Here is a 6,627-nt window from a genome sequence, read left to right on the forward strand (position 1 = left end):
ACAAATTAACTACCTGAAGTTAATTTTCTTAAATAAGCGATTTAATTTTTGTGAGAACAAATACGAACAGTAACTAAGTCACTGGAGCTGATAGAATCGAAATTGCCAGTCTAAAATGAATGGAACTAGAATGCCTTTTTAGTGTGTGGGGATCTCATTTCACGGAGTCTTCTCTCTTGTTAAAGTACTTTTGCAAACCTGAATACATTAAAAACAAATGCGTTAGTACATAATACAATTGTGATGTGTAACTGCATTGCAATATACGTGGTAATTATTAAAGCAACTAATATATGCCCTTTTTAGCTAACCTTTTGAGAGCATGTTCATTGGTTTGTCCATTTTTCAGTGGTTGAAAGAGACCATTCTCTAAATTGACCCCAGAGACTGGTTTCTTTAACAGATTTTCTCTAATTTGGCTAAGTTTCTCCAAGTTCTCCTTTGTAGCAATGTCAACCGAAGAATCCGTTCCAGTCAATGTGTCATCCTATACAATGATGTTGTTCAACAAATTAATTTGATCATTTATGAAATATGCTTATATATATATATATATATATATATATATATATATATATATATATATATAATAGTTGACTTATATAAAGAAAGAGCTACATATAGAGACTTTTGTATATTTGTTTGGGAAATTACCTGAATTCAAAGGTAATTATCTTGTGAATGAAGTGCATGAGTCACAGCAGATAAATGGAAATCCACCATATCTGCACTGGATTGAGTGAAAACATTAATTAAGGGAGTACTGCCACTTTGGGTTAGCCAATCCAATAACCCCCATTTGGCTGCCATTTGTGCATTGAATTTTTCCTCATTTATGGATGTCCCGGTGCCTATTGAAATTATTAGGATGCGACCCTATATATTCCAGAGGCTTGATTGGAAAGAAGTCGGAATTTTGCTTAATAATTTGCTTTCTAACTTCGTTCATGGCAACTAAGGTCTCGATCATACAATTCAAAAACCAAAAAAAACAGTTAGTGATGCTTCCGATATATATGATTAATCATTATATAATATTTAGTTATATAAAATTTTGAATGACAATTAATTAGTGAATATATAATTACTCATACTGGGTTATTTGCACAAACACCACCATCAATGAGGTTGAATTTGTGTATGTTCCCATTTGAATCTTGGTTGTTGAAATTGTGGGCAGGGAGATAAGTAGGTGCAGCGGACGTGCTAATACATATGTCTGAAAGCTTAGCATCCAAGGAAGGAGAATTCTTAATCTACATGAATTTCAAATCTTTTTAGGATATGTTTCTTTTTTATTGGTTAGAATAGAATATAGGAAATTTACAACCCTCATATATCATATTTAATTAATTGAATTAAATCTTCTTAACTTTTATGTTATGTTTTCCTCACCTTTTCATTTAGTAAAACCTTTCTATTAGAGTATTCCTCGCCTTTTCATTTATTTTAATTCTCTAATGAGTTGATTTTTTTAAAAAAGCATAATATATAACTAATTTATAAACATTGACATATATTAACTGAAAATAGAAACTAAAAATACATCAATTATTTTTGTTTTCCTTTAATTACATAAAATTAAAAATTATCTATATTGATGAACATGGCTGGCTCTATACAAACAAATGTATCATCTTATTCTAGAAAGTAAAGAGAAATATTTTTATCTTATTAGTCAATAATTACTGTTGGAGACACTGTTTATAGTCAAAATTTCAACCCCTGAAAGTCGAGTAAAACCATAAACAAATATATATATATATATATATATATATATATATATATATATATATATATATATATATATATATATATATATGCCCCAACCTCCAACACTACCCCGAAAGTGGGAAGAAAATTCATTTCAAAAGTTAATCTGATAAGACGAGAAAAGGATGGGTTGCAAAGACTTGATATCAAATTAAAGGTGGGAATGACAACATAAGGGTAACTTGGATATTTCATTTTGGGTTGTAGGTAGTTATTTTAGTTATGATTTTTGTTATGGGAAATCAATACTGATTTTCTATATTTACAAATTGTTGATTGATATATCTCTCACTTAAATTCTTTTGTTATCATTCTTGTCCAATTCTTTTCTGATTTTAGAAGAAAGCTTTACTTCTCTGAAGTTAGTTGGATAGTTGTGATCTTGGGCAAGGTTTTGCAACATATGGTATCTAAGAGCTTGGTTCAACAAGATGATCAACTGCGAAGTTCAATCCGAAGAAGTTCACAAGGAAAAAATGATTTGGAATCTAGAGATTGAAAATGAAGGCATTGCTTGTTATGTAGAGGCATTGGGTGGAGACAAAGTTTTCCTAAACAAAGTGTCTAAAGTAGAGAAGAAAACAATAATGGAAAAAGCACACGACGTCATCATCTTGAATCTTGGAGATCGAGTAATGTGAGAGGTATTGAAGGAGAAGAAATTGTTGGTGTTTGGAGCAAGTTGGAAAGCCTCCACATGACAAAATCATTAGCAAATAGGCTAATCTTGAAGAAAAGATTACACTTTCCAGATGGCAGTTGGAAAAACTGTTAAAGAAACCAGTCTCTAGGATCAATTTAGAGAATGGTCTCTTTGAGCCACTAAAAAACAGGGAAACCAATGAAGATGCTCTTAAAAGGTTAGTTAATTTATAAAAAAAAAGGGTATATTCACATTAGTGTTGTATCTTATTTAATTACTATGTCTATTGCAATTCAATTACGCATTACAATTATATTATAATAACATTTGATTCTAATGTCTTCAGGTTTGCAAAAATACTTTCACAAGAAAGGAGACTCCGTGAAATGAGATCCCCGCACACTAAAAAGACATTCTAGTTTATACAGGCCCTTTCGATTAATCCATCAGCTTGAGTGATTTAATCACTGTTTGTATAATTTGTTGCTCTCACAGAAGACAAATCTGTGAAATATTTTAGTAGAACTTGTTTAAGATTGATGTCAAAAATTGAATTGCTTATTGATAAAAATGTAACTTTAGGGGCTAGTTTGTTATATTTTTTTTATTTTTTACTTAGATTCTCTGCACCAGTAGTAAATCAAGTGAGTTAATATAGATTCTTACTCTCAATTTTATTGTTATTCTCAAATTCTTAGATCCACTACTAGAAACTTTAATGACATAATTTAGAGACGAACAATATTTCATCCTTATGCCCGATTGAGTAAATTTAGAGCATGAGCATATATAAGGATGAAAAAACCAGGGTGATGATGATGGCACCTCGTTAATATATATATAACATCAACCATAATATTACACTGATAGTGATTAATACAACTAGTTATCCTTTCAACGTTCAAGGATTTGCATTAGCGGACATTTGAGATTTACGAAATTGCTTCTGTTTGGATAGTCGTTCCGCAAACCTGAAACAAATTATAGTCAATCGTGAAACTGTGACTTAAAATAAGGCACATCAAAAATAAATCTCGAAAAAATAATCGTTAACACTTTTCCCTATTTGTATGGATTTTGTATAATAAAAATTAAATTGTTTGTATAAATACTATAAGTATATACTATAACAATATTATCAACGTAATTACCACGAGTATGATGAATTAATCAATGATATATGTTCATTTCTTATATTAATTAATAATTATTTGGCAATATATATACGTATATGGGATTTTAATATACCCCTTCAAGGCTTCTTCGTTTGTTTCATAAGATTTAACAGGTTCATAAACGCCCGTCTTCAAGTTAACCTTTGAAACCGGCTTCTTTAATAATGACTCCCCAACTTTGACGAGATCATTCAAATTCTTCTCCGTAGCCATGTCAACAGAAGACATGTCCCCAATTAATGTATCGTCCTACAAAATTTGAATGAATTTAATATAAGGATTTATTTCTAAATATGACAATTATTATTTGAGTTTAAGGTTTATGCATTAAATAATAATTTTATACTCTTATTTAATAATAAATCATTGTTTGAATTATTTTAAAATAACTATTTTAAAAATTAACAAACTTATTATACATTATGGTTATGAGTTATAGATTGTGATAGAATGATTATGTAAAAAAATTTATATTCATGCAGGTTTCTTTTTATAAGTTTTAGATATATTAATTATTTTTTCTTTAAATATAATAAAAAATAATTAAATAAATAAAGTGATAAGAAAAGGAAAATGTTGAAATGATAATACACATGATAAATTTAATATAATTAATTAAATTATCTATTTTTCTTAGAAAAAATGTTAATTAATTGAAAGAATTTTATAATTAAAAACCAATAAAGTATATTTGTTGAATTATGACATAAAAAATAGGGAATGAAAACCTGGATTCGGAGGTAGTTATGCTCAGAATTGAGTGCACGAACAAGGGAAGAGATATGAAAGTCAACCATGTCAGCACTGGCTTGACTAAATGCATCAATCAAAGGGGTGCCACCATTGGCTGTGGTTACCCAACTCAAGATACCCCATTGAGCTGCTTCAAGAGCACTGTATTTCATTTCTTGTTTCTGAGAACCTGTTCCCAATGATATCACCAAAAACTTGTCGTATTGCATCGGTTCCACATTTAAGCTATCACATGGCCCTTCATGACATATTTAGTTCGTAACTTCTGCCATGGCCACCAGTGCCTGGAATACCAAATTAACATATATACCACATCCTTATTTGTCAATTAAATTGATGATTTATATATATCTTACTCATCATATAATACTACCTCTATTCGTCACTATACTATAACTTGTTTCTTATAATAAAGAACGGAGTTAGGATCGTTTATGCATGCTTAAGATTGTTTTAATTAGTTTTAACCATTAGTTATTCATATTTGAATTATATCGTTAAAATTTACTCCTTTCATTTGAATTATAAGATTGTGTACCGGGTTATTTGCAGCAACGCCACCGTCTATAAGGTCGAATTTGCTGACACCGTGGTGGGTTTTGGTTTCAAAGGAATGAGCTGGAAGATATGTTGGAGCTGCCGAAGTTGAAATGCATATATCAGACAACGATGCATTCAAATCTGGCCTCTTCTTCAGCTGTGATATATATATATCACATGTGAGATTAATATTTCATATAAATGTAAGAGAAAGACACACGTACATATGTATGTGATAATATTAATTTTTTTTATTTCCTATAATACATGTTATTACAATCCTTATTATTTATGAATTTTCTGCAAATTTTATATGAAAATCTGAAAGAAAAGACTTTCTGTAATTTTGATTTTCAAATAAAACTTCCTTGGATAATTAGTTTCTTGTGAATATGATTTTTTTTCCATAACAAATATATTTTATATAATAAATTAAGAGAAAAAGGATGAACCTGGAAGCTGGAAAAGATGGTAGGTTGAAGGCGCTTGATGTCAAATGCTGGGATGACGACATTGGTCAAAGTTTGGTGCAATTTTGTTTCTCCTAATTTTTCCCTAATAAGCCTGTGTAAGTACTTGCCGTTGTATTGTGGTCCAAACAGAGTTCTTGTGAACTTCACCATAGATGAGAATAAATTCCAGCACCTATATATATATATATTCAGGACCATTACACTGTAAATTAGTATATATTGATAGATAAAATATATATAGCATGGTTGATTTGGAATGAAGTTTAATTATGCATGGTAAAGTATATGGTGTTTACTTATTTTGTGGGAAGATTTTTGGGGTATGCTCAAGGTAGAAATTCTTAATATCCTTGGCTGCATACAAGGGTCGGTTATTTTCATTTGGAGCAGTGAGCATTGCAGTCACTAATCCTCCAGTACTTGTTCCCGCAATCACATCAAAGTAATCTGCCAATCTTACATGGTCTCCATCTAGCTTCTGCAATCATGCACCACAGTTGGCATTAATTAAAATGTTAATTATAATTAAGCTAGAAGACCTAGACTAAATTAAAGTTAATTTATATAGTACTAGCTATATATATAAAATAAATTGCACGCAACTAAAATAAGTATACTACGTACTACGTACATAAACTTCCAGAAGGTAATAATAATCAATAAAATTATCGTTTTCGTGATGTGATCTTTATTATATTATATCGATCTATAGCAATATATTTTGATGCACGACGTTAACTAGTATAGTTGACTTTAATTACTTAGCATTAGGGGGGAAGGAAGGGATCAAATCCCCTCAATAAATAAAGTTTTTATAAAAATAATTATAATCTTACAACAAAGTATATATAAAAATTTATTTACTTTAAAGTTTAAGCCCTCTAGTGAATGATTTTTTTTTTAATTTGTACCTATTTATATAGTTAGCATATTACCTGAAGTTCTGATTCGAGGAAGCCAAGTATAATTCCTGGAATGATTCCCCGAATGCCACCCCCATCAATACTAAGAACGGTAACAAGGTGTCCATCATCGCATGGAATTGGAGATACAAGTTCTTTCGTTGCTTCCATTGAGTTGAATTAAAGGGCAAAGAAAACTCCTAAACTCTTCAACAAGCTTATTGCTATTCAGAAGATCTAGTTTTCATGGCTTAATTTGATTATGAGAAGTTCTATATATAGATCAGCAAACTGAATAAACATTCGGGGAAATTAATCCTTCTAATTATTGGCTTGTTTTAAGCGTGTCAAATTAATCTCCAAAATAA

The 6,627-nt window shown here is 30.1% G+C and overlaps 2 pseudogenes; both read right to left on the reverse strand.

Moving 5' to 3' along the window:
• On the reverse strand, positions 1-1,924 carry LOC114385278 (annotated as a pseudogene).
• A 1,282-nt stretch (positions 1,925-3,206) lies between these two features.
• Positions 3,207-6,514, reverse strand: LOC114385488 (annotated as a pseudogene).
• Positions 6,515-6,627: the final 113 nt, after the last annotated feature.

Source organism: Glycine soja, chromosome 14 (genome assembly GCF_004193775.1).
Source record: "Glycine soja cultivar W05 chromosome 14, ASM419377v2, whole genome shotgun sequence".
In the NCBI taxonomy this organism is placed as follows: Eukaryota; Viridiplantae; Streptophyta; class Magnoliopsida; order Fabales; family Fabaceae; genus Glycine; species Glycine soja.